The sequence below is a fragment of the Heteronotia binoei genome, chromosome 19, assembly GCF_032191835.1.
Source record: "Heteronotia binoei isolate CCM8104 ecotype False Entrance Well chromosome 19, APGP_CSIRO_Hbin_v1, whole genome shotgun sequence".
Taxonomy (NCBI): domain Eukaryota; kingdom Metazoa; phylum Chordata; class Lepidosauria; order Squamata; family Gekkonidae; genus Heteronotia; species Heteronotia binoei.
Window position 1 is genome coordinate 37,874,631 of NC_083241.1, and position 24,997 is coordinate 37,899,627.

Below are 24,997 nucleotides of genomic sequence, written 5' to 3' on the forward strand. Positions count from 1 at the left end.
TTTATACCCCGCCTGTCCCATGTTGTTTAGTTACAGTTTGGTGTAGTGGTTAAGTGCACGGACTCTTATCTGGGAGAACCGGGTTTGATTCCCCACTCCTCCACTTGCAGCTGCTGGAATGGCCTTGGGTCAGCCATAGCTCTGTTAGAGGTTGTCCTTGAAAGGGCAGCTGCTGTGAGAGCTCTCTCAGCCCCACCTACCTCACAGGGTATCTGTTATGGGGGGAGGAAGGTAAAGGAGATTGTGAGCCACTCTGAGACTCTGATTCAGAGAGAAGGGTGGGGTACATATGAACATATGAAGCTGCCTTATACTGAATCAGACCCTCGGTCCATCAAAGTCAGTATTGTCTTCTCAGACTGGCAGCGGCTCTCCAGGGTCTCAAGCTGAGGTTTTTCACACCTATTTGCCTGGACCCTTTTTTGGAGATGCCGGGGATTGAACCTGGGACCTTCTGCTTCCCAAGCAGATGCTCTACCACTGAGCCACCGTCGCTCCCCTTAAAGATTTAATAACAACAACATTAAGAGCAGTAAACACGAACACATGAAGCTGCCTTCTACTGAATCAGACGCTCGGTCCATTAAAGTCAGTATTGCCTTCTCAGACTGGCAGCGGCTCTCCAGGGTCTCAAGCTGAGGTTTTTTCATACCTATTTGCCTGGACCCTTTTTTGGAGATGCCAGGGATTGAACCTGGGACCTTCTGCTTCCAAAGCAGATGCTCTACCACTGAGCCACCATCCCTCCTACTATTATTAATCTGCAATTCTCCTTCTGCTTCTTCCCCACCCACGGAAAAGCCTCCTTTCTTGAGAGTTGATTCTTGAGACAATAGGTCATCCTCTGACCAACAGTTTTGTGCTCCGGTCAGCCACAAGACCTCTGACAGGGCAATTTTTCTCTGGGCTGACTGAGAGGAGCAGCATTCCCAATGACACACAGTTGAACAGGAAAGTGCATTTTTCACCTTATGGGGATTTAACAACAACAAAAAAAGGCCTGGTGTGTTCAGACCTCAGTGAGAAAAAGCCAGGCTGCCTGAAGCCATGGAATTGCCCTCCCTTCCTTTCCCAATGTCACACTTCATGAGCATAATTACATTTCAAAATGGCTGGAGACGGAGAGCGGCCTGGTTTATGTACTGCGGCATAGGTTGTATAAATAAGGCGCGCACTAAGCGCTGCGTTTACGACTGGAGCCCAGTTCTCACTGCATGCAACCGTCTGCTTTTTTTTACGCTTCTCTGTGTGTGTGTGTGTGTGGAATACACACACACACACACACACACACACACACAAGGATCACCCTCTAAAGCACTGAACTGTGCAAGGTGCTTGTCACCCCACCCCCCTTGCATGTGACTCCCCAGAGCTTTAGATGCATGCCTGTGTACAAAGTGTGGTCAAGTTGCTGCCAACTTATGGTGACCCCAAAAGGTCTTCCAAGGTGAGGGAGAAGCAGAGGTGGTTGGCCATTGCCTTCCTCTGCAGAGCCTTCCTTGGTGGTCTCCCATCCGAGTACTGACCCTGCTTAGCCTCCAACTTATGGTGACCCCAGCAAGGAGCTTTCAAGGCAAGGGAGAAGCAGAGGTGGTTGGCCATTGCCTTCCTCTGCAGAGCCTTCCTTGGTGGTCTCCCATCCGAGTACTGACCCTGCTTAGCCTCCAACTTATGGTGACCCCAGCAAAGACCTTTCAAGGCAAGGGAGAAGCAGAGGTGGCTGACCATTGCCTTCCTCCGCAGAGCCTTCCTTGGTGGTCTCCCATCCAAGTACTGACCCTGCTTAGCCTCCAACTTATGGTGACCCCAAAAGGTCTTCCAAGGCAAGGGAGAAGCAGAGGTGGTTGGCCATTGCCTTCCTCTGCAGAGCCTTCCTTGGTGGTCTCCCATCCAAGTATGGACCCTGCTTAGCCTCCAACTTATGGTGACCCCAGCAAGGAGCTTTCAAGGCAAGGGAGAAGCAGAGGTGGTTGGCCATTGCCTTCCTCTGCAGAGCCTTCCTTGGTGGTCTCCCATCCAAGTATGGACCCTGCTTAGCCTCCAACTTATGGTGACCCCAGCAAGGAGCTTTCAAGGCAAGGGAGAAGCAGAGGTGGTTGGCCATTGCCTTCCTCTGCAGAGCCTTCCTTGGTGGTCTCCCATCCAAGTACTGACCCTGCTCAGCTTGCAACTTATGGTGACCCCAGCAAGGGGCTTTCAAGGCAAGGAAGAAGCAGAGGTGGTTGGCCATTGCCTTCCTCTGCAGAGTCTTCCTCCATGAGCATAATTACATGAGCATAATTAAGTACCCCCCCTGTTTAGCTATCAGGAACTGATGAGATTGTGCTAAATCCTGCCACCTCCCCTCGCAAGCTTTAGATACTGTGCCTTAATATCTATGAGTATGAGCCAGCACCTGGTGACTTTCTAAAAAATTCTATAAAATATCACACTTTCCATGCTTCGGGGGTGGGAAGCAGTTTAATTTTTGCAATAACCTTAAAAAGGATGCTACCGAAGCAGCTATCTTCATATTTTTTTTCTAAAGTGACATTTTAACTCACTGCACGTTATAAATAGTGATGGGCGGCTCTGTTGACAGGCTTCATTCAGAAAGAAGAAGAAGAAGAAGAAGAACTGGGTTTTAAACCTTGCTTTTCTTTACCAGTTGCCAAATGCCTTACAAACACCTTCCCTTCCTCTCCCCACAACAGACACCTTGTGAGGTAGGTAGAGCTGAGAGAGCTCGGAGAGAACTGGGACTGATCCAAGGTGACCCAGCTAGTAGAGGAGGGGGAGGGGGAGGAGATTGGGTTTATACCCTGTCCTTCAATCAGAGTCTCAGAGCGATTTACAATCACCGACAGCGGCAAAACTCAATTTGCAACTCTGTGCTGGGTTTAGCAGGAGACAAAACGTCCATTCCATACACAAGCATGACCAAAACCATGCTCATCTTTGTACGTAAGTTAGATGCTAGTTAAACTAGCAGGTAGGGATGAAAACGGTTAGATGTTGAAACGTTGTATACCGCTAAACCTTTAAACTAGCCTTGCTTTGCAAATGCTACAGGCAGACCTTGGAAATCCTGCAGGGACAGAGCTCAACAAACACATGAGGCTGGTTGCTGGGGGTGGAGCTGAGAAAAAGGTGGAGCTGGGAAAGGCCATCATTCAGTTTTATTTGTATTCTGCGACTTCTCTATTCCAGTTGCCACAAGAACCGATCATGCTCTTGCAGCGGGAGGTCAAAAATCCGCAGCTTGAATCTATTTTAATCACAATTTCCCTGACTTCAGACCAATTTCCCTGATTTCCCTGATCAATTTCCATTTCCCTGACTTACCCTGACTTTCCAGAAAGTGGCAACCCTGTCAAGGGACCGTTGCAGAGGCTGGCCTGGCCCAGCCAGGCCAGGCCCTCAAGCATCCTCTGGTTCCCAATGCCAGACAGGGTACCACTCCAGGAGACTGTCAAATTCAGGGGTGTCAAACTCATTTGTTATGAGGGCCGGATCTGACATAAATGAGACCTTGTCGGGCCGAGCCATGTTGGGCCGGGCCACATGTGTACCTATTTAGATAAGTAACAGAGATATAAACATTATGAAAGACACAAACAGAAAGGTTTTTTTTTTTAAAAAAAAAACCTTAAAATAAAACATGCTTTACTTAAAACTTAAAATAAAACATTAGCACTAACTGGTCTTAAAGGTGCTTTCATTGCATTTCTCCCATGGGATCCAGGGGACTGGGCAAAGGAAGCTCTGGCTCTTTCCTGCCTTCCCCAGGGAGCCAGGAGAAGGAGGAGCCTCAGCCAATAGAAGGAAGAGAGGCTTGGGTCCATAGCTCTGCTGTGTGATTGAGAGAGCCTGGAAAAGCAAGCTCTGCGTCCCCCCCCCCTTCTTCCCCAAGGGAGGAGTCTCAGCCGATTGAGAAAATAGAAGTTTTGCTCTATATCTCCTGTGCAATTGAGCAAGCCTGGAAAAGCAAGTTGTGATGGAGAAGAAAGCAAGACAGAAGAAGCAGATGACAGCCAGTTGTTCGGGGACCTGATAGGAGCCCTCTGGGGGCCTGATTCAGCCCCTGGGCCACATGTTTGACACTCCTGGTCAAATCCATGTCTCCGGGAAGGAAGGGGCTGATTTCCATGACTTTCCCTGGCCAATTTCCATTTCCCTGACTTACCCTGACTTTCCAGAAAGTGGCAACCCTGTCAAGGGACCGTTGCAGAGGCTGGCCTGGCCAGGCCAGGCCCTTAAGCATCCCCTAGTTCCCGATGCCCAGACAGGGTGCCACTCCAGGAGACTGTCATATTTGTGTCTCTGGGAAGGAAGGGCCTGGTTCCTTAAGAGCCACGTGACCAAACCTCAGCTGGCGGAGAGAAAGTTGTCTGGGTGCATAAATAAAGTATATGATTGTTTATTCCTTACTGGAGGGAAATAAAAATCACTACTAAATCTTATTACTTCCACACAGATACTAACAAGAAGCTGCCGAGTTGGGGTGGGCTTGTGGAAAGCTTCTCTTTTTGGTCTGGAGGCAGGTAGCAGGCGGCGGAGGGCGATTTCACAGAACAGCAGGTCTGAGTATAGAAGAAGAGATAATGCATGAGAGGAGGAGGAGGAAGATGATGAAGAAGATGATGAAGATAAGATGAAGATGAAGAAGAAGAGGAGGAGGAGTGGAGGAAGAAGAAGAGGATGAAGGAGAGGGAAGATGAAGATATTGGATTTATATCCCACCTTCCACTCCAAATTTCAGAGTCTCAGAGTGGCCTACAATCTCCTTTATCTTCCTCCCCCACAACAGACACCCTGTGAGGTGGGTGGGGCTGAGAGAGTTCTCCCAGGAGCTGCCCTTTCAAGGACAACCTCTGCCAATGCTATGGCTGACCCAAGGCCATTCCAGCAACTGCAAGTGGAGAAATGGGGAATCAAACCCAGTTCTCCCAGATAAGAGTCCGGACATGTAACCACTACACCAAACTGAAGAGGAGGAGGAGGAGAAGATTGGATGGATTTATACCCTTCCTTCACTCGGAGTCTTAGAATGGTCTACAGTCTCCTTTCCCTCCCCCTCCCCACAACAGGCACCCTGTGACTGTGAGGTAGGTGGGGCTGAGAGAGCTCTCGGAGAACTGCTTTTGAGAGGAACAGCTCTGAGAGAACTTGTGACTGACCCAAGCTCATTCCGGCAGGTGCATATAGAGGAGGAGTGAGGAATCAAACCTAGTTCTCCCAGATTAGAGTCCACACGCTTAACCATTACACCAAACTGCAAGTATATTGGAGAGCCAGTTTGGTGTAGTGGTTAAGTGTGCGGACTCTTATCTGGGAGAACCGGGTTTGATTCCCCACTCCTCCACTTGCACCTGCTAGCATGGCCTTGGGTCAGCCATAGCTCTGGCAGAGGTTGTCCTTGAAAGGGCAGCTGCTGGGAGAGCCCTCTCCAGCCCCACCCACCTCACAGGGTGTCTGTTGTGGGGGAGGAAGATAAAGGAGATTGTGAGCCGCTCTGAGACTCTTCGGAGTGAAGGGTGGGATATAAATCCAATATCATCATCATCATCATCATCATCATCATCATCATCATCATCATCATCATCATCATATTTGGACACACAACCATATTTGTACATCCATGAATGGGAGGAACAGGGGGAAAAAAGGACAAGGACACTCTTCTATTGGATGAGTGGGTATGTCTGGACATTGCAGGAGGCATTACATTGCTCTAATTATATATAGGTGCTATCTCCTTGAACGGGATGTTCCTCTTTGTCTTAACCTGGGAGCTGCCCTCTGATCCCTCCTGTCTCCCTTTATCCTCTCACTGTCTTCACATGGCCTTCCGTGGAGACACACCTCTGTTCAGGTCTCTCCAGTAGATACAATGTCTTCATAACTCGCACATACACGATGCTGGACAAGCTGGCCATTTGCGACAGGGAAACTATTATTTAGATCAGGCTTCTCGCTCTTCTTTCAACCGCCGCCTGAATGTGAACCAGAGCTACCTGAACAAATGTCAGTTTACCTTTTTTGCAATATTCTTCTTGGTAGAGTCAGACCGATCTCGCACTCACCCTTACGCTGCTCTCACGTCCGTCTTCTCAGCGCAGGGCCCTCCCGATTTCTCACTATTTGCGCCAGGGCTGCAGCAAACATCACAGTTTTCGTGCAGCAAACGGAAACGGCTAAAAACCAGTTTCCGTTTGCTGTGCAACAACTGCGATGTTTGCTGCGGCCCCGACACAAATAGTGGGAAATTCGGAGGACCCTGTGCTGAGAAGACGGACGTGAGAGCAGAGTAAAGGTGAGTGCGAAATCGGTCTGACTCTACCAAGAAGAATATTCTCTACCACGAAGCAGCGTAAGGTGAGTGTGAAATCGGTCTCATTTACTGCACTCAGGGTCACATAAGAACATAAGAGAAGCCATGTTGGATCAGGTCAATGGCCTATTCAGTCCAAAACTTTGTGTCACACAGTGGCCAAAACCCCCTCCAAAACCCCAAGTGCCATCAGGAGGTTCACAAGGGGCTAGAAGCCCTTCCACTTTGCCGCCCCCCCCACCAAGCACCAAGAATACAGAGCATCACTGCCCCAGACAGTTCCAATAATATGCTGTGGCTAATAGCCACTGATGGACCTCTGCTCCATATGTTTATCCAACCCCCTCTTGAAACTGGCTATGCATGTAGCCGCCGCCACCTCCTGTGGCAGTGAATTCCACATGTTAATCACCCTTTGGGTGAAGAAGGACTTCCTTTTATCCGTTCTAACCCGACTGCTCAGCAATTTCATTGAATGCCCATGAGTTCTTGTATTGTGAGAAGGGGAGAAAAGTACTTCTTTCTCTACTTTCTCCACCCCCATGGATAATTTTGTAAACCTCTCTCTTGTCACCCTGCAGTCGACGTTTCTCCAAGCTAAAGAGCCCCAAGCGTTTTAACTTTTCTTCATAGGGAAAGTGTTCCAAACCTAATGACACTGGCCAAAAGTTTGCTATATTAAACTAATATCCTAATAGAGTGACAGTGTCATTTGGTATGCAGGGTTCCACAGGAAAGCCAGCCTCCAGGTGAGACTTGGGGATCCCCTAGAATTAAAGCTCATCTCCAAACTGCAGAGATCAGTTCCCCTGGAGAAAATGGATGTTTCAGAGGGTGGACTCTATGGCATTGTCCCCCCACTGAGGTCCCTTCATTCCCCAGGCTCCACCCCCAAATCTCCTAGAATTTCCCAACCTAGGTCTGGCAACCCTATATCCTCTTCCCCCACTGGCAGCCGGCAAGATCCAGAAGCCCTAGAGCAGGGGTGTCAAACTCATTTGTTATGAGGCCCAAATCTGTCCTGGATGAGACCTTGGGTGTTTTTACATTCAGTTTGATCCAGCGTTTTAGTGTCTTCAAGTTGCCTGCCACCATTCCACTTTAATTATTTTCCTTTTACATTGCTGGATTTGCTCTGCTCATTTTGCATAGCCAAGCTTCTATATTTCCTGCTGAAAGCGTTTCAATTTTGGGTGTGGGGGGGTGTCTCTGATCAGAGGGCAGACGGAATACCAGTGCTTAGTTAAATGTATACGATTGCTTGGAAATCGTGTCAACACGGCAAAAACAATACAAATTTAAATCACTAGATGAGGCAAGCAATGATATGTAAAACTTTCAAGTGCTGTCAGTTCTCGTGCAAATTACTGCACCTGGTGGCTTTTGGAGAAGTCTTTTAAAGCGCATGAAAACTTCTACAATACAAGTTTGAAACGCCTGTAGAGAAATGACCGGATCAAAACTAGTTTCGAGAAAAACATTGCCGCAGCAGTGCCAGAACTCATCTCACCGAAACAAATGTAGAAGCTTCAGGCATCAACAATGCAAAACAGTTGTGAGAACATTAAGTAATGTAAAAGGTGAGTTTCCAATGCGGTGATAGAGAGTCACAAACTGTCAGTGTAAAAACATCCTACATCAGGCCGGACTATGTGTGTCATAAAATGCAGTGCCAGGTAGCAGAGATATAAACTTTATAAAGGACACAGACAAACACAATTAAAATAAAACATGCTTAAAACATCAGCACACGTTGGTCTTAAAGGTGCTTTCTTTGTATGACTGTTAGCCACCCTGAGTCCATTTGGGAATGGGCGGGATATAAATAAAAAGTAAATAAATAAATACGTAAACATCTCTCCCATAGAAGCCAGGGAATTGGGCAAAGGAAGCTCTGGATCTTTCCTTCCTTCCTCAGGGGATGAGGATGGGGAGGAGCCTCAGCCAATAGAAGGAAGAGAGGCTTGGCTCAGTAGCTCTGTTGTGTGATTGAGAGAGTCTGGCAAAAGCAAGATACTCCTCCCCCTTCCTCCCCAAGGGAGGGGCCTCAGCCAATAGAGAAAACAGGTTTTGCTCTGTGGCTCCTGTGAATTGAGCAAGTCTGGCAAAGCAAGCTGTGATGCAGGAGGAAGCAAGAAAAAGGGAGAAGGAAGCAGACGACAGCCAGTTGCTCAGGGGGCTCATAGGAGCCCTCCGGGGGCCTGATTCAGCCCCTGGGTTGCATGTTTGATACCCCTGCCCTAGAGTTATTCCTCCCTAAATCTATTGGAATCCATTAGCTTAGAAGAAGGAGGTAACTGTTTAGGATTCCATTGTTAGCTTCCCAGACATCCTGCGAGATGTATTAACCAATAAAAACATCTCCCGCACGACCTCCCAAAAATGTGGGGCCCAAGGCAACTGCCCCTCATTGCCTATTAGCTAAGAGTGCCTTTGAGATTAAGGAACAGATGGGTGTGTGCGTGAATTCCACAGGTGAGGAGCCACCACAGAGAAAGTCTTGCCCCACTTCCAAGAGCGAACAAGAGACTCGAAAGATTTCAGAGGAAAATTGGCTGGGAAAGAAGTAGATGTGTTTCCCCGGCAACCTGTACTCCCGTCCCACGCAGGCCATTCCATAAAGGGAGAAGCCAGATGTCAAAGTTGCATTTGGCTACACTGGAACACGAAGTTTAGCCCGGACACAAAATGAAGGGTTCAGAAATCCCCCCCACACACACACACACACACAATTTTGACCAGGAAGATAAGAAAGGAACTTCTTAAATGATTCTCTGCGGCTTCAGGGTCACTTTGACTGCGCACAAAATGTACCAATTACCTTTGTGGCCAAGAGCTTCCCCATTTTTAAAAGGCCCATTGCGAGAAGAGCATTCAAAAGTACTTGAGAAAGGATTAAATCTTTTCTTTTTTTAAAGAAAAAAAATCTGCAGCTGGAAGAATTTGTTCCCGTTGCTTCGAGCCCCGCATGACGCTCGCCATTAACCCCATAAGGTCTGGGCATCAGCAAAGAACTAATTGTGGCTCCGCCTCTTCCTAGCATGTGACTCTGTTGTGATATAACTTCCTGCCCTGCCTTTGTCTACAGCTCAATGGGTCCCGTTGAATTGGACTAGGGTTGCCAAGTCCAATTCAAGAAATATCTGGGGACTTTGAGAGTGGAGCCAGGAGACTTTGGGGGTGGAGCCAGGAGACTTTGGGGGTGGAGCCAGGAGACTTTGGGGTGAAGCCAGGAGACATTAGGGATGGAGCCAAGATCAAGGCTGTGACAAGCATAATTGAACTCCAAAGGGAGTTCTGGCCATCACATCTAAAGGGACGGCACACCTTTTCAATTCCTTCCTTCCATAGGAAATAATGAAGGACAGGGGCACCTTCTTTTGGGGCTCATAGAATTGGACCCCCTGGTCCAATCTTTTTGAAAATTGGGGGGTATTTTGGGGAGAGGCACTACCCCAAAAAACAGCCCCCCCCCCAGAGCCCCAGATACCCACAGATCAATTCTTCATGATTTTCTATGGGAATGAATCTCCATAGGGAATAACAGAGTTCCCAGCAGACATTTCCCTCCCCTCCCCCCGCTTTCTCACGACCCTGAAGCGGGGGGAGGGCCTCCAAACCAGGGGATCCCCTGCCCCCACCTGAGGATTGACAACCCTAGTCCTGTACCTGAAGATTTTGAGGGTAGAGCCTTGGGAGGGGAGGGACATCAGAAGGATACAATACTACACCCTCCAAAGCAGCCATTTTCTCCAGGCGAATGACCACCTCTGATTCTCACTTGCCTCAAAAGCCCCTTGCTGGGATCATCACATGTGGCTCTTTCACACACAGTGTGTGGTTCTCAAAGCCCTCACTGCCCTGTGGGCCAGCTTGGAGAAGTCACTTGCCTCTTTAATGCAAGAACTCGTGGGCATTCAATGAAATTGCTGAGCAGTCGGGTTAGAACAGATAAAAGGAAGTCCTTCTTCACCCAAAGGGTGATTAACATGTGGAATTCACTGCCACAGGAGGTGGCGGCGGCTACATGCATAGCCAGTTTCAAGAGGGGGTTGGATAAACATATGGAGCAGAGGTCCATCAGTGGCTATTAGCCACAGCATATTATTGGAACTGTCTGGGGCAGTGATGCTCTGTATTCTTGGTGCTGGGGGGGGGGCAAAGTGGAAGGGCTTCTAGCGCCACTTGTGAACTTTCTGATGGCACTTGTGTTTTTTTATTTTTATTTTTGGCCACTGTGTGACACAGAGTGTTGGACTGGATGGGCCATTGGCCTGATCCAACATGGCTTCTCTTATGTTCTTATGCGACACAGAGTGTTGGACTGGATGAGCCATTGGCCTGATCCAACATGGCTTTTCTTATGTTCTTATGTTTAAATCACTTCTCCAAGTCAAGCCAACCAGCAGCTTGGAGAATGCATTTAAAGTTAAAGGTGCTTTCTTTTCACCCCTCCCTTCCTTCCTTGCAGCTTTCCAACATCTGACATTCATGTCTTACGGCTCTTAAACATCTGACATTTATTCTATGTGGCTCTTACATTAAGCGAGTCTGGCCTCCCCTGGTCTGTGTCACTCCCCCAAGAGAACAATACAGTGGAAACAAGGAGGAAACATCAGGAGGGCAAACTTAGGGTGCATCCTTAGGAGAGAACAAGATGTCTTTGCCAGCAGAACTTTCTCCCTGTGCTATGAACCGACTTCTTTATCCAGGTCAGTACGGAATGATTACATGCGACAGTGGAAACCGTGCAAAGGATCAGTCTTCAGGGACCTTTGCAAAATATGTTTTCCCATTCTGTTTTGCTTCAGCTGTCGGCCACCAGTGAAGTGCACTGGATTTCCACAGCGTCCCTTCAGACAAGACTTGTTTGAAGAGAGTTTCATAGAATCGTAGAGTTGGAAGGGACCTCCGGGGTCATCTAGTCCAACCCCCTGCACGATGCAGGAAACTCACAAACACCTCCCCCTAAATTCACAGGATCTTCATCGCTGTCAGATGGCCATCTAGCCTCTGTTTAAAAACCTCCAAGAAAGGAGAACCCAATACCTCCCGGGGAAGCCTGTTGCACTGAGGAATCGCTCTAATGGTCAGGAAGTTCTTCCTAATGTTGAGAAGGAAACTCTTTTGATTCAATTTCAACCCATTGGTTCTGGTCCGACCTTCTGGGGCCACAGAAAACAATTCCACCCCATCCTCTATAGGACAGCCCTTCAAGTACTTGAAGATGGTGATCCTATCACCTCTCAGCTACTTCCTCTCCAGGCTAAGCATCCCCAGCTCCTTCAACCTTTCCTCATAGGACTTTGATCCATGGGGCATGTGCTTGCATGGTGCATCCCATCGCACGGGGCTGCCTCTGCTCAACCACTTCACAAAAGCTGTTTGCTTGCCCTTGTAGGATGTCACTTGGCTCCACCCCTCTCCAAACGCCTGTTGTTCCTATAGCAACCAATGCATTTTTTAAAAAAAGATAAAAACAAAGATAGGAGACCAAACAAAGGAATTCAGAGCACCAAGCAGTGGGAGGGCGTCAAGAGATAAGTGTTGTTCACTTGCTGAAGTGTCGTATGTCAGTTCTGGCAGTTCTGAAATTAACTGTCATCTCTGATGAGGGACAACAACACTGTTTGAACAACACCCCCAGGTCGGCTTCCTTGTTGTGTGTCTGTTTGTGAGACACGCACATGCCTGTAATCAAAGATGATTTCAACCCAGTGTGAAAACAGACACACACGTTGCCGGCTGGCATTAGCTGTTAAGAATATAAGAGCATAAGAGAAGCCATGTTGGATCAGGCCAATGGTTCATCTAGTCCAGCACTCTGTGTCACACAGTGGCCAGAAACTGGGGGCTAACAGGAGGTCCACCAGTGTAGCCAGGACTCCAGAAGCTGTTTGCCCCTCACAAGCACTAAAAATACAGAGCATCACTGCTCTGGACACATAAGAATGTAAGAGAAGCCATGTTGGATCAGGCCAATGGCCTATCCAGTCTAACACTCAGTATCACACCCAGGTACCATCAGGAGGTTCACCAGCAGGGCCAGAACTCCAGAAGCCCTCCCACTGTTGCCCCCCCCCCACAAGGACTCAAAATACAGAGAATCATTGCTCCAGACACATAAAAACATAAAAGAAACTATGTTGGATCAGGCAAATGGCCCATCCAGTCCAATACTCAGAAGTGCTACCTGTTCCAATGCAGGGCTGGAGAGACAGGCACAAATTAGAAGTCTCAATGTGTGGATGAGACGATGGTGTAGGGAGGAAGGGTTTAAGTTTGTTAGGGACTGGGATGTTTTCTGGAACAAGCGGGAGCTGTACAAAAGAGATGGTCTCCACTTGTCCCCAGATGGAACCAGGCTGCTGGCGTTTAAAATCAAAAAGGTGGCAGAGCAGTTTTTAAACTAAATCTTGGGGGAAAGCCGACAGGAGATGAAATGTCTCTGCTTTGGGAGGACACATCTCATAGAGATGAAGGGTTAGCTGTTATTTTTCTACCGGGTAATGGATCAGAGTTGTCCACTGAGATGGTGACAAACAGTATGGACTGTCTGCCAAAGTCTTGAGGCGGCAGGAGGAAGGTTGCGAGCCTAGCTTGCCTGGGAAATTATAGATGTTTGTATGCAAATGCTAGAAGTGTTTGAAGTAAAATTGGTGAGTTGGAATGGTTAGTCTTGGGAGAAAGCATAGACATTGTGGGAATTTCAGAAACTTGGTGGAATGAGGAGAATCAGTGGGACACGGTGATTCCTGGATATAAGTTATATCAGAAGGATAGGGAGGGAAGGGTTGGAGGTGGAGTGGCTCTGTATGTCAGAGAGGGTATATGGTCCAGTAAGACTGAGGTCAGAGAATTAGATTCCCTTCTAGAAATGCTTTGGGTTGAAATAGAGGGCCCAAAAGGAAATTTAACTATGGGAGTTTGTTATCGCCCACCAAATCAAAAGATAGAGGACGATTATAATATGATGGAAGGATTAAAGATAGGTGATTTTAATTACCCGCAGATTGACTGGGTCAATATGTGTTCTGGTCGAGAGAAAGAGATTGAGTTTCTTGATGCTCTCAATGACTGTGCTATGGAGCAGATAGTCTCAGAACATACCAGGGGAGAGGCGATCCTGGATTTGATCCTAAGTAATGCCCAAGACTTGGTGAGAGATGTAAAAGTGATCGCACCGCTTGGGAGCAGTGACCATAACGTTATTGATTTCACCATTTGTATAAATAGAGAGTTGCCCCAAAAGACCAGCACAACCACGTTTAACTTTAAAAGAGGTAAATTCTCTGAGATGAGGAGGCATGTGAAGAGGAAACTGAAAGGAAAGGTAAATACAGTCAAAACCCTTGGGGAAGCTTGGAGGCTATTTAAAACTACAATCCTAGAAGCTCAGATAAAATATATACCACAAGTTAGGAAAGGCACAAACAGGTATAAGAAAAGGCCTGCATGGTTAACAAACAAAGTAATGGAAGCTGTAAAAGGTAAGAAGGACTCCTTTAAGCGGTGGAAAGCTAGTCCAAGTGAGATTAATAAAAGGGAACACAGGCAGTGGCAAATCAAATGCAAGACTGTGATCAGGCAGGCAAAAAGGGACTATGAGGAGCATCTTGCAAAAAACATAAAGACCAACAATAAAAATTTATTCAAATATATTAGAAGCAGGAAACCAGCCAGGGAGGCACTGGGGCCCTTGGATGACCAAGGGGTAAAAGGATTACTGAAGGAGGATAGGGAAATGGCTGAGAAGCTGAATGCATTTTTTGCCTCCATCTTCCCTGTGGAAGATGAGAAGTGTTTGCCTGCTCCAGAACCATTAATTTTGGAAGGGGTGTTGAAAGACCTGAGTCAGATTGAGGTGACAAGAGAGGAGGTTTTACAACTGATAGACGAATTAAAAACTAATAAGTCACCAGGTCCGGATGGCATAAATCCAAGAGTTCTGAAAGAACTCAAAGTTGAACTTGTGGATCTTCTGACAAAAATATGTAATCTTTCATTGAAATCTGCCTCCGTTCCTGAGGACTGGAAGGTAGCAAATGTCTCCCCATCTTTAAAAAGGGTTCCAGAGGAGATCCGGGAAATTACAGGCCAGTCAGTCTGACTTCAATACCAGAAAAGTTGGTAGAAACCATTATCAAGGACAGAACGAGTAGGCACATTGATGAACACGGGTTATTGAGGAAGACTCAGCATGGGTTCTGTAAGGGAAGATCTTGCCTCACTAACCTGTTACAGTTCTTTGAGGGGGTGAACAAACATGTGGACAAAGGAGACCCGATAGATGTTGTTTATCTTGATTTCCAGAAAGCTTTTGATAAAGTTCCTCATCAAAAGCTCCTTAGAAAGTTCGAGAGTCATGGAGTAAAAGGATAGGTGCTCTTGTGGATCAAAAACTGGCTAATTAATAGGAAGCAGAGAGTGAATATAAATGGGCAGTCTTCGCAGTGGAGGATGATAAGCAGTGGGGTGCTGCAGGGCTCAGTACTGGTCCCATGCTCTTTAACTTGTTCATAAATGATTTGGAGCTGGGAGTGAGCAGTGAAGTGGCCAAGTTTGCAGATGACACTAAATTGTTCAGGGTGGTGAGAACCAGAGAGGATTGTGAGGCACTCCAAAGGGATCTGTTGAGGCTGGGTGAGTGGGCGTCAACGTGGCAGATGAGGTTCACTGTGGCCAAGTGCAAAGTAATGCACATTGGGGCCAAGAATCCCAGCTACAAATACAAGTTGATAGGGTGCGAACTGGCAGAGACTGACCAAGAGAGAGATCTTGGGGTCGTGGTAGATAACTCACTGAAAATGTCAAGACAGTGTGCGTTTGCAATAAAAAAGGCCAATGCCATGCTGGGAATTATTAGGAAGGGAACTGAAAACAAATCAGCCAGTATCATAACACCCCTGTATAAATCTATGGTACGGTCTCATTTGGAATACTGTGTGCAATTCTGGTCACCGCACCTCAAAAAGGATATTATAGCATTGGAAAAAGTCCAGGAAAGGGCAACTAGAATGACTAAAGGGTTGGAACACTTTCCCTAAGAAGAAAGGTTGAAACGCTTGGGACTCTTTAGCTTGGAGAAACGTCGACTGCGGGGTGACATGATAGAGGTTTACAAGATAATGCATGGGATGGAGAAAGTAGAGAAAGAAGTCCTTTTCTCCCTTTCTCACAATACAAGAACTCGTGGGCATTCGATGAAATTGCTGAGCAGACAGGTTAAAACGGATAAAAGGAAGTACTTCTTCACCCAAAGGGTGATTAACATGTGGAATTCACTGCCACAGGAGGTGGTGGCGGCCACAAGCATAGCCACCTTCAAGAGGGGGTTAGATAAAAATATGGAGCAGAGGTCCATCAGTGGCTATTAGCCACAGTGTGTGTGTGTATATATATATATATTTTTGGCCACTGTGTAACACAGAATGTTGGACTGGATGGGCCATTGGCCTGATCTAACATGGCTTCTCTTACGTTCAGAGCATCACTGCCCCAGACAGAGTGCTCCATTTGTACCTTGTGGCTAAAAACCATTCATGGGCCTCTGCTTCATGTTTTTCTCCAATCCCCTCTTGAAGCTGTCTATGCATTCTTGGCATTCACCTATTTTGCAATCCCTCCTGGCCTTCCTTGACTCCAGTTCTGCCACAAGAATCATCCTACATCATGTTTATTTCTGTTCCCCTCTTGGCTGAAGCCAGCCAATGATATAGAAACGTGTGGGTTCAATGCTGTCAAGGCGCTTCTCACTTATGGTAACTTTATGGATTCACAGGGCTTTTCTTGTAGCAGGAGTTCCTTTGCTTATGAGGCCACATCCCCTCTTATGTAGCCAATCTTCTGAGAGCTTATAGTAGGCCCTGTAAGAAGAGCACTGTAAACTCTTAGAAGATTGGCTACATAAGAGGGGGTGTGGCGTAATATGCAAAGGAGTTCCTGTTATTAAAAAATCTCTGGCAGAGATTGCTCATTCAGGCTGGGTTTGCAGGCATTCCAGCATCTTCGGAATGCCAGTAGAGTCTGACCATCTGGCAGATCATCTTGAAGGAAGATGTTCTCCTCCAGATGGTGGTAGTGGCGGTCATCAAGAATCCAATGAAGGCTGAAAAGCGGAAATGCAGATTTAGGGAACTGTGGAAGGATGCTGAGATATACAATATGAAACTTCACATTTTTCAGAGAGCAGCAGAGCTTTCTCCACGCCATCCAGAGGGTTAATATCAGGTGCAGATCATGATATCCTACCAGGTTACTCAACTTATAGACAAACTCTTTCTCTCTGAATCTTTGAATAGGATGTATGATTAATTTTATCAATATCTTACTTACTTTTTAATGATTTTTATGTCATTCTTAGTTCACTTTCTTATTTCATATTTCTTATCATTATTATCAGATATGGGGTGAAGTCAGACAGTACCTCAGAATCTGTTTTTGAAAAAAATATTTTAAATATTTTGTGTATTATTTTGGTTACATGAAGTAGTTTTACTCTTGATGATATCATTATGTTGAATTTTCTAGCTTTATCGTACAGGATTTATTGGGTTTATATGCTCGGAAATTTCTATTGGAGGTTGCTAAAATGCTTCTTCATATTTCTGTATTGTCAAAATAGTTAATAATAAAACCTTTGAAAAGTTTCTTTTAAAAAAAAAAAGAAATCAGGTGCGGAGAAACACCTGCAGCCAGTTTGGAAGACGGGCTACGAAGGGACTTGTAAGGAGGGTTTATTGAACAAGCACGCACACCGAATGTGGCCCACCGGAGACCTCGGTGGAAATTAATTTGACGGTTCCTGTTCTACTTTTTTTTAATTAAAGCCCTCCCAGGATTCAGTAGCATCAAAAGCTGCTCCCCATATGGACTCCCCTTTCCTGGGGCCCGTTCTATTTATGCAATCAGCACATGGAATGAACAGGTGCGCAGCCGGAGCTAAAAGGGAGGTGGGGGAAAGAGATGAGACACCCAGATTGCGACGGGAGTATTGGAAACATTTTGTGCAGTTGATTCCGTTCTCCTTGGGTCAAGGTGGGTTAGCCTTTCATTCATTCCCTGCTCAGTTTGCACTAGGAACGTTTCACCCTGCCTCCCGGCTGCAATATCAGTTGGATTCAGGTTTCATTTGCACTAGAATGTTTGCTCAGTCTGGGTTTCTTATGGGTTAAGAGCAGGGGTGGAATTCTAGCAGGAGCTCCTTTGCATATTAGGCCACACCTCCCTGATGTAGCCAATCCTTCAAGAGCTTACAAAAAAGAGCCTTGTAAGCTCCTGGAGGGTTGGCTCCATCAGGAGGGAGTGGCCTAATATCCAAAGATGCCCCTGCTAGAATTCTATCTCCGGACCCTGTACTAAGAGCCCTGGAAACTCTTGGAGGATTGGCTACATCAGGGGTGTGTGGCCTAATATGCAAAGGAGCCCCTGCTAGAATTCTATCCCTGGACCCTGTACTAAGAGCCCTGGAAACTCTTGGAGGATTGGCTACATCAGGGGTGTGTGGCCTAAGGAGCTCCTGCTAGAATTCCACCCCTGGTTAAAAGGCAAATAACAGGGGCATGGCGAACAGGGGAATGGCAAAACCAGGACAGCTTTGTCCAAGGTGGACTAAGAGGCAGGAAGTGACTGGGGAAAATAAGGTTGCCAACTCCAGGTTACTAAGGGGATGGAACATCTTCTCCATGAAGACAGGTTGAAGAGGTTAGGTCTCTTTAGCTTGGAGAAATTGTGATTGAGGGGTGACATGATAGATGTATGCAGAATGATGGATGGCAGGGGAGGTTTAACTTGCTTAATGTAAGAATAAATGTCAGGTGTTTGAGAGCTACAAGGTATGAATGTCAGATGCTTGAGGTCTGCAAAACTGGAAGGAAGAAAATAGATGGGGAGGGAGAGAGAGGCAGAAAGAAAGCAACTTTAACTTTAAATGAATTCTCCAAGCTGCAGGCTGCCTTAGCTTGAAGAAGTGATTTAAAGAGAGAAATGCCTTCCTGAAGCTAGTTGACGGGGTGGTGAAGGCTTTGGGAGCCACACAATATGTGTGAAAGAACCACATGTGGCTCCCAAGCCACAGTTTGGCCACCCCTGATGCATGGGATAGAGAAGGTAGACAAAGAAATCCATTGCTCTCTTTCTCGCAATACGAGAACTTGTGGGCACTCAATGAAATTAATGAGCTGTAGGCTTAGAACATGCACAAGTAAGTCCTTCTTCATCCAAAGAGGGATTAACACATGGAACTCACTGCCAGAGGAAGTGGTGGAGGCTATAAGCATAGCCAGCTTCAAGAGGGGACTGGAGAAACATGGAGCAGAGGTCCATAAGCGGCTCTTAGCCATAAGGTGTAGAGGGAACACTTTGCCTGGGGCAATGATGGTCTGTCTTCTCAGCGCTTGGAGGGTAACAGTGGGAGGGCTTCTGGAGTTCTGACTCTGCTGGTGGACCTCCTGACGGCACCTGGGGTTTGACCATTGTGTGACACAGAGTGTTGGACTGGATGGACCATTGGCCTCATCTAACATGGCTTCTCTTATGCTGTATGCTCTGTATTCTTGGTGCTTGGGGGGCCATAGTGACAGGGCTTCTGGAGTTCTGGCCCGCTAGTGGACCCCTGATAGCATCTAGGTTTTGGCCACTGTGTGACATAGAGTGTTGGACTAGATAGGCCACTGGCCTGATCCAAGATGGTGTCTCTTATGTTCTCATGTTTAGGAATAAAGAAGTTTCACACCCCAACAGGCTAATTTTCTACATATATCTGATTTGTGTTGGGTGTAAATAGAGTGTTTACTGAGCCTCAAGGCAAATTATCCAGTGTCGATCAATGCGATCGATAGGATGATGTATTTAATAATAACTATTATTTATTTCATATTTATACTACTCAGAGCCAAATTTCTTTGGATGGTTTACAACGAGTATAAAACAGTGAAATACAATACATGGACACTAAAATCATCATTGTTTATTTCATTTCTGTTTGTTGTGTGTGTCCTGCCCCCCAAAGATGAACAAACTAGGAGAGCCAGTTTGGTGTAGTGGTTAAGTATGCGGACTCTTATCTGGGAGAACTGGGTTTGATTCCCCACTCCTCCACTTGCACCTGCTAGCATGGCCTTGGGTCAGCCATAGCTCTGGCAGAGGTTGTCCTTGAAAGGGCAGCTGCTGTGAGAGCCCTCTCCAGCCCCACCCACCTCACAGGGTGGCTGTTGTGGGGGAGGAAGGTAAAGGAGATTGTGAGCCGCTCTGAGACTCTTCGGAGTGGAGGGCGGGATATAAATCCAATATCTTCTTCTACCTCACAGGGTGTCTGTTGTGGGGGGGGGAAGGGAAAGGAGATCGTGAGCCACTCTGAGACTCTTCGGAGTGGAGGGCGGGATATAAATCCAATATCATCTTCTTCAAATATTTCCCTGTTTGTTTCTTCTTCACGTGCATTTACATTTTTTGCCAGTAGTTCTGGCTCTCTTGCTTTCCTTGTTGGTTTTGTAGATCTGCTTGTATTATGCATGTGCGTTTATACATAATTTATACGACTTTTTAAAATTTGTTTTGCTTTTACATAGAATGTATTTCATTCACGCATTTAATATGCTTCCTGGTCTGTAAGCAAATAGTAAAGGGGTGCATTAGATGTTTGCCACAAAACTGTGCACAGGAGGGCAAAAATGTGGAGGGCAAAAATGGTCTCTGAATCCCTTGGGTTACCAGCCTCCAGGTGAGGACTGGAGATCCCTCGCTATTACAATTGATCTCCAGACTACAGAGATCAGGTCCCCTGGAGAAAATGGTTGCTTTGGAGGGCAAGCTCAATGGCATTGTACCCTGTTGAGGTCCCTCTCACCCACCCCCAGGCTTCACCCCTGAAATCCGCAGGAATTTTTCATCCCAGAGCTTGCAACCCTTGAGCCCCACCCCCACCCCCCATGGCTGCTTTGGTGACATTTCCCACTTTCCTCTCCTAGGCTCACATCACCTAGAGAGATCTTAGCTAATCAGGAACCATGTGCTGAAAGCGATCATGCGATTGGACTTTGCTGCCAAACAGATTGGCTGTATTGCTGATGTCATAGAAGAAGAAGAAGGAGAAGAAGAAGATGATATTGGATTTATACCCCACTCTACACTCTGAAGAAGTAGACATATACTTCTGAAGTATATATCTACAGAAGAAGAAGAAGAAGAAGAAGAAGAAGAAGAAGATGATGATGATATTGGATTTATACCCCACCCTATACTCTGAAAGAGCCCCATGGCACAGTGTTAAAGCTGTGGTACTGCAGTCCTAAGATCTGCTCACGACCTGAGTTCGATCCCCGGTGGAAGCTGGGTTTTCAGGTAGCCAGCTCAAGGTTGACTCAGCCTTCCATCCTTCCGAGGTCAGTAAAATGAGCTCCCAGCTTTCTGGGGGGAAAGCGTAGATGACTGGGGAAGGCAATGGCAAACCACCCCGTAAAAAGTCTGCCATAAAAATGTTGCGAAAGCAACATCACCCCATAGTCAGAAACGACTGGTGCTTGCAAAGAGGACCTTTCCTTTCCTTTCCTATACTCTGAATCTCAGAGTGTCAGAGGAGCTCACAATCTCCTTTATCTTCCTCCCCCACAACAGACACCCTGTGAGGTGGGTGGGGCTGAGAGACCTCTTACCATAGCTGCCCTTTCAAGGACAACTCCTGCCAGAGCTATGGCTGACCCAAGGCCATTCCAGCAGGTGCAAGTGGAGGAGTGGGGAATCAAACCCGGTTCTCCCAGACAGGAGTCTGCGCACTTCACCAAACTGGTGTAGCTTGTGGGCGGGGTGGTGGTGCTCAGCCTAATGCCACAAAGTGGAGAATCAAACCCGCTTCTCCCAGATCAGAGTCTGCGCACTTAACCATTACATCATTCACCATTGATGTCTGTTATCTGGAGATCAGATGTAAAAGCAGGAGATCTCCATCCCCCTCCTGGAGATTGGTAACCCTAAGGTGAAGCGTGAGGATTGAGGGAAGTGAATTAAGCCAATGTTTTGCCTGCACTAATTAACTCAATTTGCATTGCCTTAGGAAGGAGACCCCTCTTGCCCAGTGAGCACACAGTACTGGAGAGGCAGTTGCTACAGAAACCAGGATGGCCTTAGACTCTTTCTAGGCCTGTCCTGATCAAGATAACCAGCTCTGGGTTGAGAAAAAAAACTGGAGATTTGGGGGTGGAGCCTGGGGAAGGGAGGGTTAGGGGAGGGTCCTCAGCGAGGCACAGAGCCATAGAGTCCACCCTCCAAAGTGGCTATTGTCTTCAGAGAAGAAGAGGAGGAGGAGGAAGAGGAGAAGGGGGAGGAAATTGGATTTATATCCCACCCTTCACTACCTGAAGGAGTCTCAGAGTGTCTTACGATCTCCTTTCCCTCCCCCTCCCCACAACAGACAGCCCGTAAGGAAAGTGTGGCTGAGAGAGCTCTGACAGAAACGGCCCTTTCCAGAACAGCCTCTGACAGAGTTATGACTGACCCAAGGTCACTCTGTCAGGTGCATGTGGAGGAGTGGGGGATCAAACCTGGTTCTCCCGGATCAGAGTCCGCACACTTAACTGCTACACCAAATGGAGGAACTGATGTCTATTGTCGGGAGTTCAGATGAAACAGCAGGAGATCTCCATCCCCCTCCTGGAGACTGGTAACCCTAGGTTGGAGCCTGAGGAGGGTGGAATTTGGGGAGGGGAAGGGCCTCAGCATACCACCAAGTCAACTCTCCAAAGCATCCCTTTTTTCCCCCTGGAGAACCGATTTCTGTTTTCTGGATAGCAAACATAATAGTGGGAGATTTCCAGGGCCCGCCTGGAGGTTGGCAATCATAAGTGGAGCTTGGAAAGGATGAGATTTGGGGAGCAGAAGGACCCCAGCAGGGAATAATGCCATACAGCCCACCTTCCAAAGCCTCCATTTTCTCCAGGGGAACTGATCTCTGGAGACTGGCTGTCTTTCTGGGATATCTCCAGTCACCACCTGGAAGTTGGCAGCCCTACATCCTGACTCCCACAGAGAGCTGCTTTGGCAGAGGAGGAGAGAAGCGGCCGAAACCCATTAAAACAACACTTAATGCAGCACTCCAGAATATATACCCCTGTGTGATCCGTATGTAGACGGGGCCGTTCCTTTGGCGCGGTTTTAGGAGCCGTAAATAATCCAGGTAAGGATTTTTCTATAACCTTCACAGGAAGACCAGGCCTACTAGTGAACACATAATTATCCGAATAAATTGTAACAAGCGGCGGGCTGCTAAGAAGATAATAAATCTCGAATCTTACGGCCCGTGGTTCCCCGCACTCCAGATTGACTGTAGCCACTCTTAATTGTAACAAGTGGCTCTCTCGCTCTCTCCTCATGCAAAAGAGTGTTTGTTGAGCCAGACGCTGCAGGGAGGTTTGAAAGACACCCCCCCCCCCCATCCCTAATCTCTCTTATGGTCTGCTCCTTCCCAAGGAATGGGGGCCACAGAGGTGAGGAGAAACATCTGGATAGGAGACATGGAGGGCCAGTTGCCGGAGGGGTGGGCAAAAGCAGGTGAAAAGGTTTGGTGGAAAGAGCAGGCCTCAGATTCAGCAGGAGCTCACAGGAGCACAGCTCCTGAACCTTGCTGATGGTTTCCCCTCTTCCTCTCCACCTACCTTGTTCATTGAATAGCAGGTGCAGCTGCATGACAATCCCTGGATGAGGAGAGCGGGCAGCCAGCCAGCCACCAGGAGCTTTGCCACGCCCCCAGCAGCCCTCATTAACCCCTGGAGAAGCCCACGCCACCCTTTCTCCACTTCTTATACAATTCTAGGTGGCAGGTGCATTGCTGGCCTTTTGGCTGTGGAGGCGGGGTGGCCAAGGAGAAAAAAAAGGAAAGGTTCCCTGTGCAAGCACCAGTCGTTTCCGACTCTGGGGTGGCGTTGCTTTCACAACCTTTTCACGGCACTTTTTATGGGGTGGTTTGCCATTGCCTTCCCCAGTCTTTTACACTTTCTCCCCAGCAAGCTGGGGACTCATTTTACCCACCTTGGAAAGATGGAAGACTGAGTCGACCTGGAGGCGGCTACCTGAACCCAGCTTCCACCGGGATCGAACTCAGGTCGTGAGCAGAGAGTTCAGATCACAGTACTGCAGTACTGCTGCTTTACCACTCTGTGCCACAGGGCTGCTGGCTAAGGAGAGTCCCAGGTAAGTGAGGCCTGCTTGGGCTGGCTGGATCTCTAGTCAGCCCAAGCAGGCCTCACTTGCCTGGGGCTCTCCTTTCTTGCATTGGGTTGCTTTTGACGGGGGGGGGGCAGCATATGCTAATGAGTTATGCTGAGCTCCACCCCCTATTTTTCTACAAATTGACTCCTGGTTATACCTTATAGGAGTCCCTTCCTTCCCCAAAGCCTGCCCTCTACAAGCTCCACCCCCCCAGAAAAATCTCCAGGTATTTCTCAACTCAGAACCCGCAGCCCTAAACAGCATCATAAGCCTTCTACTTCCCTGCTAGCAGAGCCTGTGAAAGAACCCTGGGAACTGGCTATTAAAGATGCTGACAGCTCCTGCCCTTCTTTTCCTGCATGCTCTGTTTCCGGGGTGATTGCACTGAGCATGCCCAGACCTGGAAAACAGCGGCGAGAAACCTTAATTTGGGAGCCCTTCCCTCTCTAGCCACTGTGATAAATTAGCCAGAGATCCAGGCATTTCACGCAGCTGCCTCTCCCTCTGCCAGCGTGACAATGTGATTAATTCTCTGGGCCGATTAAGCTCATTTATCACCGCCATGTGACTTTTTTTTCCTTTTTGGTGTGGCCTGAAGGAAGGGAGGGAGGGAGGGAAATAGATGGGGTTGGGGAGGGAGGGAGGGAGGGAGGAAGGAAGGAAGGAAGGAAGGAAGGAAGGAAGGAAGGAAGGAAGGAAGGAAGGAAGGAAGGAAGGAAGGAAGGAAGGAAGGAAATAGATGGGGACGGAGGAGGGAGGGAAGGGAGGGAGGGAAGGGAGGGAGGGAGGGAGGAAATAGATGGGGACGGAGGAGGGAGGGAAGGAAGTAAGGAAGGAAATAGATGGGGACAGAGGAGAGAGGGAAGGGAGGGAGGGGAGGGAAGGGAGGGAGGGAGGGAGGGAAGGGAGGGAGGGAGGAAGGGAGGGAGGGAGGGAGGGAGCAAAATAGATGGGGACGGAGGAGGGAGGAAAGGAAGAAAGCAAGGAAAATAGATGGGGACGGAGGAGGGAGGGAGGGAAGGAAGGAAGGAAAATAGATGGGGATGGAGAAGGGAGGGAAGGGAGGGAGGAAGGAAGGAAAATAGATGGGGACGGAGGAGAGAGGAAAGGAAGAAAGCAAGGAAAATAGATGGGGACGGAGGAGGGAGGGAGGGAGGGAGGGAGGGAAGGAAGGAAGGAAGGAAGGAAGGAAGGAAGGAAGGAAGGAAGGAAGGAAGGAAGGAAGGAAGGAAGGAAGGAAGGAAGGAAGGAAGGAAAATAGATGGGGATGGAGAAGGGAGGGAAGGAAGGAAGGAAGGAAAATAGATGGGGACGGAGGAGGGAGGAAAGGGAGGGAGGAAGGAAGGAAGGAAGGAAAATAGATGGGGATGGAGAAGGGAGGGAGGGAAGGAAGGAAGGAAATAGATGGGGACGGAGGAGGGAGGGAAGGGAGGGAGGGAGGAAGGAAATAGATGGGGACGGAGGAAGGAGGGAAGGAAGGAAGGA

The 24,997-nt window shown here is 47.8% G+C and overlaps 1 non-coding gene across 1 annotated transcript; it reads right to left on the minus strand.

The window, feature by feature from the left end:
- Positions 1 to 673: 673 nt before the first annotated feature.
- On the minus strand, positions 674 to 748 carry TRNAP-UGG (transfer RNA proline (anticodon UGG)). The gene has a single exon. It is a non-coding gene; the product is annotated as a tRNA-Pro (tRNA).
- Positions 749 to 24,997: the final 24,249 nt, after the last annotated feature.